An 11,916-nucleotide genomic window follows, 5' to 3' on the forward strand; every position below is an offset into this window, starting at 1 on the left:
AGTATCCGTAAGCCTTGAAATGTTTCTATAAAAGCCAGGAAAAACTGTTGCCTGCAACTGCTGGTGAAGACAGAAGGGACTTTCATTCCCCAGCCATCTTTAGGTTATTGTGTGTACCTAATAAAGTGGTCACATGCTGCTGTAGTTCATACACTTCAAGGTATGACATGATATGTGTGGTCTTCTACAAACATAATTTAGTTGGAATGAGTGTCAATTTGAGTTACTGATGCTTTTCTATCATCTCAAACTAGTGTTGTCGTTGCTCAGATCATTGTCTGTAAACACTGAAGGTGGTTGTGAGTGAAAATGCCAGCAGGTCAGAAGATACTCAGACCTGAACCTCTGGCACTTTGAACGAGTCCACGTTCAGAGTCATTTAAGTCTCCCTTCTGCCAAATACAGTGCAGTTCAGCTCGCCATGGAGCAGTTTGGAATCTGATCTGATCTATGTTTCCTCTGTGTGGGCTGGATGGTGAGAGCTGTGTCAGCTACGTACACAGTGTGACGTCATATGAGCACGACACAGTGTAGCCTGCCAAAAGAAGCCCACAAGAGAACACAATAATAATGTGCACAAACTGAGGACATCCAGCATTCCATTTATTTAAGGGGACATATTATGCAAAATCAATTTTTTAATCATTTTAATACTTATATTTGGGACTCTGGAGCCCTACCAGTCGCCTAAGTGTGAAAATCGTGGTCCCCCTTAGTGTAAGTATAGGAGATAAAACACGCGATGTTGAATTCCCTGCGCTTATGACGGCAGCATGCACATTTCACTGCGAATGTTACCACCCACCAGTAAGTTTACTTGGAGAGCTCCACCTTAGCTCCACCTTAGCTCCACCTTGTCCCTATAAAATGCGAGAGTGCAGGCGAGGGAGGAAGAGCAGTATTATGTCAACGCGGAGGGACAAGTGTGCTGTTGGTGGCTGCACAGTGGAGCACAGTGTTTTACACAAACTTCCAGCCTCAGAGGATTTTATATATGAAGCTAATGTGCCGGATAAAGTCAGCAAACGTGTGTTTGTGTGTTCGCACCACTTCACATCAGACTGTTTTGTGAACCTTGGTCAGTACAATTCTGGACTGACCAGAAGATTCATAATAAAAAACTGTGGAGAACACGGGAGTAGCATGCTAGTTACTGAAACACATCTAGAGTTTAATAAGCACTGAGTTACACAGACTGCGGCCAGCGGTCGCCATATTTAGTCAGCGACTGTATTTTACCGACGTACAAACACACACATTTTTAAGAAAAATAGAGTTCATAACTACTGCGACTTCTTCTTTAGCTTCCTCTTGTTCAGGGTCGGACTCTGGTTCAAACGTATATGGTTGAACCACATTGTTTCCTGCATCAGCCATGTTCCTCCCACGGTTCACTGTTGTCATGGTGTGCTGGCGTCGACACACCCCCTGGAAGAAGTGGGTGTGTGTTTGCCTGTGTCTCATTTGCATATAAAGGGACCATGCACAAAACCGAGCGTTCTGAAAAGGGCAGGGTTATTGAACTGCTATGGTGCTTCATCCTTATGGTATTTTGACCAAAGCATGTCACAGACATGTTCATTAGGACACCAGGGAACTATTTTAACTTGGAGAAATAGGGTATAATAGGTCTCCTTTAAGGGGAATTGGAGCCAAAGCCATTTGACAGCAGTTGACAGCAGGATTCACCCGAGAAGCTGATAACAGATAATGAACTGTAGAAAATGTTCAGGGAATTTGACAGAGTTTGTTGTTACTGTGTGGCCTGTGAAGGTTGACCCGTCTCTGAGACAGATTTACAATTGTTTTATCCTTCATCTCAACAGTCCTCATCAGATGAAGAGAAATATGGACTTCATTTTGCAAAGTAATCCGTCAGCGACGTGTGCCAAAGCAACACCTTGCCAGAACGTGCAGGTGGAACAAATGTTGAGCGGGCTTTGACTTTGGATGTTTGTGTTTTACTGTATCTAATGTATCCATGAGTCTTATCTCTGAGGTCATAGGAGGTACAAAATAGACAGCTTTCAAAGTACAGTGCTATAGTTTTCTTGTGTGTCTTCTCATACACTCCTGCAGCAGTACAGTGCATTAAAACCAGTAGAAGCTCGGCTTCAATGGATTACCATGAGACCAATAGCTTTTTTGAATGACAAGGTGATTGGATAAACAGGAACCACTCAGGGTGTCAGTGGAGCAGTGGGCGGACACGGACACTGGGCTAATGTGGCTAGCATTTTTGCCTCACAGATAAAAGGTCATGAGGCAGCCCATGGCCAAAATAACCTGGGCTTGTCACCGGTTCAAATCCCAGGAAGGTTCAATGGCAGAGAAGTCCTGCCCACTGCTCTTGGGCCTGGCTTCTGTGTGCTCACTACTGCTGCTGTAAGGATTAGTTAAATGGATTAGGATTAGTTCAAAATTCACTCTCAGTAATTGGTGTGTGTGTGAAAAAAAGATGTTTTCTTGAGCTTGTTTACACTACAGTTCTGTCATTCACCGACACTCACACACACACGCACACACACACAGCACAGGGTTACATGTAGACTAGCAGAGTCAGGAATTTAACCCACAACCTTCCAGCTGAAAGATGACTCATTCCTCCAGTAAGTATGTGGAGGATAGAGCAGCAGACAATAGCTGCACGGATAGAAGCGAGTTGAGTCTAAAGTTGCCTCACACGGGGCAGTTAGGGACAGAATTGTGTTTCTCATTGACTTTGATCATCCAGATTTTGTCCAGCTGTTATTTTACACTCTTGTTTTAGCAGCCATTTGCCAACACCTCACCCCATAACCAAACAACCTTGGATGCTACATAACTGATTATAGGGGCACATGTGTCTTGGAGGAGTAGATCATGGCCACCGTGGAGTGCTGATGGATGTGAATTTTATTTGAAACACATTTAATAATAGAACAAAGAATGATTTCCTGCAGCCACCTATTGTGCACATATTTCACTCAGAAGGATACACGGCTCCATTTGTGACTCTGCATACCAATGAGATTCTCTTGTTGGCCTTTAGCCTCAGGATCAAGACTTTTATTTCTTTGTTAGATGTCATGCTTTTCATTAATGCCATTGCACTTGTCACACGAGCCCGTGTTATCCCAAAGGATTGATCGGATGATCAAAGTACACAGTTGTATCTGTAAAACATATGGCGAGTGAATCTGCTTCATCACCACTCTGTGGTATTTTACCATTGGAATTCCACAATACAATAAGCACGGACTCAATAACGCAGCCTCTGTCCAGGATTCTACTGTTGAGTTGTTTTCACGTTCCTTTAAAGTGCTGTTCTTAAATGACTGATCGCCTTTATTTTCTAGAAAGCAGCCATAATGCCTTATTGTGTTACATCAAATCAGGTGAGAAGAGCCTCCAAATTAATGAATAATTCTAAATCATTATAATTAAACCATTTATTGCAACACGTTGTGCTGATGGCTCTGCTCTTGGTGTTCCATGGATTGGTTAAAGGGGAGTATTTTTGAAAAATTGTGCTTCCCAAACTCAGTTTCCCCTGAGTTGAGAAATATCTTAGATAGATCTTAGAAGATATTTCTGGACTCAGGGGAAACTGAGGTTAAGAAGCACAATCCTTAAAAAATACTCCCCATATTCTAGTAATACAAAGCTAAAGGCAAATCGCTGAGGTATTCCTTTAAGCTGCATGCTAAACCAAAGAGGGAGCGCAATGCAGTGGACAACATGTAACCAGACATGAGTGAGGGAGGAGTCATTATCACACAACAAACAAACATTTGTGGTCATCTCAAGACACTTACGACAATATGCTTTTGAGTTTTGAGCCTAAAGTTTTTAGAAAATGTATAAACTAATATTATTTTGTCCAATAATTATAAAATGTTCAGCTTTGGATAAAAAAAAAAAAGAACATTAAAATTACACTTTGTAACATGCTGCCAATATTTTAATTGGATTTAATTGTTGAGTGAATTTGCAAATGTAAGTTGTTTACGTAATATTTTGAATTGTGGTTTTAAATGTTTTAAAGATTCTGAGAACAAATCTTGTGAATGAACTTATGCTAATGATTCAGTTAAACAGAAAACAACTGCTCTGACAGTCGGTAGTTTGTGAGTTTGTGTCGTGAATAAAACCACGTCATGGCAGTTCTGCTGGAAAACAATGTGTCTGAACCAAGTCGAGCCGAGTCGTGCTAGAACTGTATCATAGAAAAGTGGCGTTAGCTTTAAGTTTGAAAGTTTCTCAAACAGGAAAACGATGCAGCGATGACGTTCTCTCTCACTTGTGATTGGTCACTGCTGCTTTTATATGCATAGATCAGAGTTGTTTGAGTGTGTATGGAAGTGCTTGAGAGGAGAAAGATGCTCAGTGCAGACACAGTCTTTGCATCTGTGGAGTATTGACACCAGAGGAGCGATGGTCTCTCTGTTCAAAGCTGTGACTAGAATTATAATCTCAATATGATGAAGCAGATGCTAACTGTGGAAACACATAATAATCCCATTAACTCCAGTTTTGTTCTTTTGTTTTTACTATTTATTTTTGATTTAAAGAAACGTTATATATTATATAGTTGATTGGTGAGTTTCATCTGCAGGTTATTAAAACATTAGCACTTTGAGAAGACACTCTCTGTCCTGGGCTCGTCTCACCGAGAAGACAAGAAGACGAGAAGACAATACATGCAGCAGATGATCCAAGTCTCTCCATTTTGCAAACTCACAGAATATTCAGTTCCATTCTTTGCAGCTGTAGCGACCTTTGCACCTTGGATTTATATTATTGATCAATAACAAGTACAAAATGAATGTTATGAATGTTTTGATGCACATTTCCATTTGCACATTTAAAAACCCAAAGATACAACAAATTAAAAAGTTTGTACATTTTAGGAAAAATGGAAAAGTTGACGTACTGATGAAGGGCAAATGCAAATTAAGGCAAAGGTAACTGATTCATTGAATTATGGTGGCGTTCAGAAATCACACGACTGTCACTCAGATTTCACTTTTCTCTGGACTGGAAAAATGAGAGCATGTGAGCGATTGGACTGAGGAGAAGAAGTAAATAACTACAGTAATTGATGGGAAGCAGCAATGAAATATTTTGATCCTTCTTCTGTGGTGACCTGGTTTTCACACCCTGTGCTTTATCTCAGTGAATTGCTCATATTTGCTGAACAGCAGTGATCTGGACAATCATCATCAAGTTGTTTAACTTTTAATTTGTTGTCTTATTAAGTGAACACACAGTCATGTTTCTTTAAGAGATTCTTCTTTGATGAATCAACATACAACACATTTGTTATAAAAATAAAAATAAAATTATAGAACAATTACACTCAGCTGTTTGTGGATCACTTGTCTGGACAGCATCACCCTGTAAAGTGACGTCTTTGAATGTTTATTAAACATTAAAATCTGCTTGAACAACATTTAAAATGATTTCAGACAATGGATAACCATAACATTAACATTTCAAAATGTAAAAAAAAAGAAGGTTTTTTTTATATTTAATGACCACAGATTGGGGGCCACACGGTGGTGTAGTGGTTAGCACTCTCGCCTTGCAGCGAGAAGACCCGGGTTCGAGCCCCGGTTGGAACAAGGGCCTTTCTGCATGGAGTTTGCATGTTCTCCCCGTGTGTGCGTGGGTTCTCTCCGGGTTCTCCGGCTTCCTCCCACAGTCCAAAAACATGCAATGTGGGGATAGGTAAATTGGACACTCTAAATTGACTATAGGAGTGAGTGTGAGAGTGAATGGTTGTTTGTCTCTATCTGTGTGTGGCCCTGCGATGGACTGGCCAACTGTCCAACTTGGGAGAGTGCCCACCTTCTGGAAGACATCATGCATCGTTCCAGTTCCAAAGAAGAACCGGCCCAGCGAGCTGAATGACTTCAGACCGGTGGCACTCACTTCACATCTGATGAAGACTCTGGACCGGCTCTTCCTCAACCTCCTCAGGCCTCAGGTACAGCACGCTGAGGACACTCTACAGTTTGCCTATCGGGCAGAGGTCAGTGTAGATGATGCCATTCTCTACCTCCTACACCGAGCCCACTCGCATCTGGACAAGGGAATTGGCACAGTCAGGATCCTCTTTTTGGACTTTTCGAGTGCCTTCAACACCATCCAGCCCCTTGTACTAAAAGAAAAACTCACCAGAATGCGAGTGGACCCCTGCCTGGTTGCTTGGATTTCCAGCTACCTCACAGACAGACCACAGTATGTCAGGCTGAAGGACATCACGTCTGACACGGTGGTCAGCAACATCGGAGCTCCTCAGGGGACTGTGCTGTCTCCCATCCTCTTCACTCTGTACACTGCAGACTTCTGCTACAACTCTGAAACGTGTCACATCCAGAAGTTTGCAGACGACACGGCCATCATGGGGTGTATCAGAGACAATGAAGAGGAAGAGGAATATAGGAGCCCGGTGAGGAACTTTGTTGTCTGGTGCCACATTAATAACCTGCAGCTCAACAACTCAAAGACCAAGGAACTGGTCATCGACTTCAGGAGGGACAGACCCAGTTCGAGACCAGTTCTAATAGGAGCAGAGGAGGTGGAGGTCGTTCAGACCTACAAATATCTTGGGCTGTGGCTGGACAACAAGCTGGACTGGACAAGCAACTCAAGGCATCTGTACAAGAAGGCCCAGAGCAGGTTGTACTTCCTGAGGAGGCTACGATCTTTCAACATCTGCAAAAAGCTCCTGTGGATGTTCTACCAGTCTGTGGTTGCCAGTGTTCTCTCCTACGCCGTGGTGTGCTGGGGCGGGAGCACAACTAAGGCAGAGTTCCACAGACTGGAAAAACTCATCAGGCGGGCCGGCTCGGTGGTAGGAATGAGGCTGGACCCTCTGGTGACAGTGGCAGAGAGAAAAACTGTGGACAAACTGCTGAGCATCCTGGACAATGCCAGCCACCCTCTGCACACTGTCATCAGCAGCCAGAGGAGCCACAGAAGCCTCAGCAACAGGCTGCTCCTCCCCAAGTACAGGACCAACAGGCTGGGGGACTCGTTTGTCCCCCGGGCCATCAAACTGTACAACTCCTCACTGGGGGGGAGGAGGGCAAACAAAACAAACAGTACAACCACAACAATAAAATAATAACGTGCAATAAAACCATAGACATGTGCAATAAAACTGTAGGTGTGTGTGTGTACCTGTGTGTGTATATGTATGTATATACATATATGTATATATGTGTGTATGTGTTTATGTATGTATGTATGTGTATACATGTAGATGTGTGTGTATGTATGTGTATATATATATATACAGGTGTTGTGTGTATGTAGGTATACATACATATATATAGCATGGGTCACTTTAATTTTTATTTTTATATTTTTATTTTTATTCTTATCTTATTTTATTATTTTATTCTACTCTCTATTTTTAACAGTGCTGTGTGTGGATGCTGGAGCTGTTAATTTCCCCGAGGGAACCTCCCAAAGGGATTAATAAAGTCGTCTGTCTGTCTGTCTGTCCAGGGTGTACCCCGCCTATCGCCTGATGTAGCTGAGATTGGCACAGCACCCCCCGTGACCCTCTGGTGGAGGATAAAGCGGTAGATGATGACTGACTGACTGACTGACCACAGATTGGCACAATAAGTGGTACACTTACAGTTCACTGAGGGTCAGTGGCTTGAAGAGTGTGATTTAATGGAAGGTCCCATTATAGGACATAACTAAGCTCACATGCTCAGAAAACAAACAAAAACAGTCACAAGCAAAGGAACCCAAAAACAAATGGCACAAGGCTATAAAATTAAATAATAAAAAAATAATAAAATAAAAGACAGAACATGAGAAACAAACAAGACAATCTGACGGAGAGTGACATGAGAGCACAGTACGGTCAAAACAAGACACACGTGTATCTGATACAACACAGGAGAATGTAATCCACACATTTAATCCAGTCCAATTAAATGTAAACATGCATTAGTAACTCGACGCCCACTTAGTGTGTTAGCATGACTTTTTTTGATGGAATTTCAGTCAGATGACATGAAAAGTTCTGACTCATGATGTAAATGCACTGACTTACATGAGACGACATGAGACACAGGACTGAGCTCTGATGATGTGTGTGTGTGTGTGCTTCTTATGTCACACATGACTTCAGTACTGCAGCTGTTCATTTTCCCTCTTCCAGGCGACTCTGTTGCAGATTATAGTCCCATGCAGATGTGATGCACTGTTTGCTCAGTAAATCTTTAGACTTTGTGTTAGAAGGCAGTGAAAGCAGCTGCTGCTTTAAATAACAGCAGGGACGACACTAACCCACTGTCTCTGAAGACGTTCTTCATTGCAGAATATAGCTCCAAACACCAGTGGTGGCCCGTCCTGATACAGGGCTATAGAACCAGACTGTTTCAGCAGCTGCCAAACACTCTGCTCCAAACACAATATGCTGTTCTATGCAGTGTCCTTTCACTGTCCTGACTTCAACACAAGCCTATATTGGAGCCTATATTTCGTGCACTGGTGTCCACTGAGAGATTGTTTGGCGCTGCATTCTGTAATCGACTGTGTGTACAGTTACAGTGTTGGACACGATGGTTGGTCTCCTCACTACCACAGGTTGCCACAGGTGTTTTGAGCCTTACAGTGGTTTTAAAAACGCAGTGCTGTGACCTGTGCACTGACGTTTCTGCTCTTTCAGTCAAAACAGGAGATTTCTCTATAATCATCAGATTGATGGGATTGTGATACCGGCTGAATGTCTGTAACTCCAGATTTTTTTTCTGGAGGTCTGGAGTTGATTCCAGGTGTGGTTGCATTTGGAAGCTGTTGCTGTGAACACACAACATGCGGTCAAAGGAGTTCTCAATGGAGGTGAAACAGACCATCCTGAGGCTGAAAAAAAAGAAGAAATCCACCAGAGAGATAGCAGAAATGTTAGGAGTGGCCAAATCAACAGTTTGGTACATTCTGAGAAAAAAAGAGTGCACTGGTGAGCATGGGAACTCAAAAAGGCCTGGACGTCCACAGAAGACAACAGTGGTGGATGATGGCAGAATCCTCTCCATGGTGAAGAAAAACCCCTTCACAACATCCACTCAAGTGAAGAAGACTCTCCAGGAAGTAGGTGTATCAGTGTCTAAGTCGACCATAAAGAGAAGACGTCATGAGAGTAAATACAAAGGATTCACCACAAGGTGCAAACCATTAATCAGCCTCAAAAATAGAAAGGCCAGAATTGACTTTGCCAAAAAACACCAGAAGAAGCCAGCCCAGTTCTGGAACAGCATTCTTTGGACAGATGAGACTAAGATCATGTACCAGAATGATGGGAAGATGAAAGTTTGGAGAAGAATTGGAACAGCTCATGATCCAAAGCACACCACATCTTCTGTGAAACATGGTGGAGGCAGTGTGATGGCATGGGCATGCATGGCTTCCAATGTGTTTATTGATGATGTGACAAAAGACAGAAGCAGCCGGATGAATTCTGAAGTGTAAAGGGATATACTTTCTGCTCAGATTCAGCCAAATGCAGCAAAGTTGATCGGACGGCGCTTCACAGTACAGATGGACAATGATCCAAAACATACTGCAAGAGCAACCCAGGAGTTTTTAAAGCAAAGAAGTGGAATATTCTGCAATGGCCGAGTCAATCACCAGATCTGAACCCAATCGAACATGCATTTCACTTGCTCAAGACAAAACTTAAGGTAGAAAGACTCACAAACAAGCAACAACTGAAGACCGCTGCAGTAAAGGCCGGGCAAAGCATCACAAAGGGGGAAACCCAGCGTTTGGTGATGTCCATGTTCCAGACTTCAGGCAGTCATTGCCTGCAAAGAATTCTCAACAAAACATTGGAAAGTAACATTTTACTTAGGGTTATGTTTATTTGTCCAATTACTTTTGAGCCCCTGAAATGAGGAGTGTTTGTATAAAAATAGCTGCAATTCCAACATGTTTAATCATATATGTTTGTTCAACCTCTTGAATTAAACCTTCAATTCTGCACTTTCATTTCAAATCCAATGTGATGGCAAACAGAGCCCAAATCATGAAGATTGTGTGCCTAATACCAATTAGCGTGTTGCCATCTAGTGTAGTAATGGATCAGTACTAATACTTGCAGGGTCTATGGACACTGTTGGTAGTTGATGGGATGGATGGAGACATGCTGATAATGAAAAGGATGATTATGACTTCTGCGATAGACTTGAAGTGGCAGTGATGTGGAGAAATGACTTCAGTTTGACACTGTGATGAGAAAGGCAACATAATTATGTTATTAGGAGACACACGTAAATGAATAGAATCATTTATCACTGATTGGAGAGAATGACCGTGTACAGCAGCTACAGTGGTTTATATGCATGACGGTCACTTACAACTGCTGCTTAAATATAAGCCAGTTAACGTCATAAAGGGGAAACTTGGACATTGTGAAAAGTTCCTTTATTGATCTAAGATGTTTTTGCTGTCTTTTTAGTTAACCCTGAGCGATTGAAATTGCAGAGCACTGCTGTGTCCGTCTGTGACTGTAGAACATCTCTGTCGGGCTGGCTGCAGCATTGTCACTTCACCGTGCAGCCCCTGTGCTGTGTGTCCTCCTCTCCTCTTCCCTTGTCCGTCAGTCCTATCAAAGAGACTTTTAGAAATGCCCCCAAATAGTGTTCTTACATTTGTTTTCCTTCTTTTTTCTCAACAACATCCACCGGAAACATGAGCCAAGTTCTGTCTAACAAACAAACTTGACTAATAAAGCTGCTTCTATGTCTTGTTTCCTCTTCTCATAAACGTTCATAGTCTGAAAACAAAGCAGAGAAAGAATGTAGAGCTCCACCATGGCTGCTCATTCTCCATTTCACCACCAAAACCACCACAATGTGACATAAAGCAAAAAGAACCCACACACACACACACACACACACACACACCAGACACAAAGCAACGACTTTTTATAAAACACAAGTTCATCAAATTCAACATCTAACCAAAACATCTACTGACATAATGACAACAGAGAAAACACGACACAGAGAACAGGGTGGAGTGGCTCAGTGGTTAAGACCTGTACCCTGTTAGCAAAAGACATCATGGTCGCAAGTTCAACTCCACCCCTGGCAGGTTCTACTCAATTCCCTTGTACTGTAAGTCACTTTATATAAAAGCATCTGCTAAATGACATGTAATGTAATATAATATAACAGACAGATTGCAGTGAAAGTAAGACACACGTGAAACACATGAGGACAGGAAGCACAGCAGAGGAAGAAAGTTACAAAATAAAAGCAGGAATAAAAGAGAAGAAAATGACTCTTGTTGTCTGCTGGGGAGGCAGCCGTGAGGAGAAGGACAGGAGGAGGGTGGAGAAACGTCTGCCCCACACCAGAGGATTTTTAAAGAACGTGGCAGAGCACAGACACAATAAACTTTGTAACCGATTTTCAATGTTTTAATCCTGAGAAAGCACAGAGTCAAGTCAAGTCAAGTCAATCCAGCACGTTTAATCAAATGATTCCAGAGATTTGGAATCTCACAGAATCTCCTGTGATTTAACATGACTACAGAATATTAACAGACTGTCAGCTTTGTACAAGTTACAGTTCTAAACAGAAATATGCAACATTGCTGGTCAACTCGCTCTCATTGATTATTGCGGGATTATCTCATGTGGGTCAGGCTCAACGGGATTGAGACAGGACTGTATGATGTACTGTATATAAATGATGTTTTATATTTATTTTCTGACTAAGACTTAAATAATGTTGTATTGACAAACCAATCACTTTAAATAAAAATGAAATAATTTAGGCCTAAAACATTTACCAGTTTAGTTCCATTCTTTTCCAGTCCTGGTTCCACTTCATTAGTCTTTACTTCCAAAGTTTAGACACAGTCCAAGGTCCTGCTTCACTCTGAAGACATGGTCCTTTT

Source organism: Solea solea, chromosome 16, assembly GCF_958295425.1.
Source record: "Solea solea chromosome 16, fSolSol10.1, whole genome shotgun sequence".
NCBI classification, from domain to species: Eukaryota; Metazoa; Chordata; class Actinopteri; order Pleuronectiformes; family Soleidae; genus Solea; species Solea solea.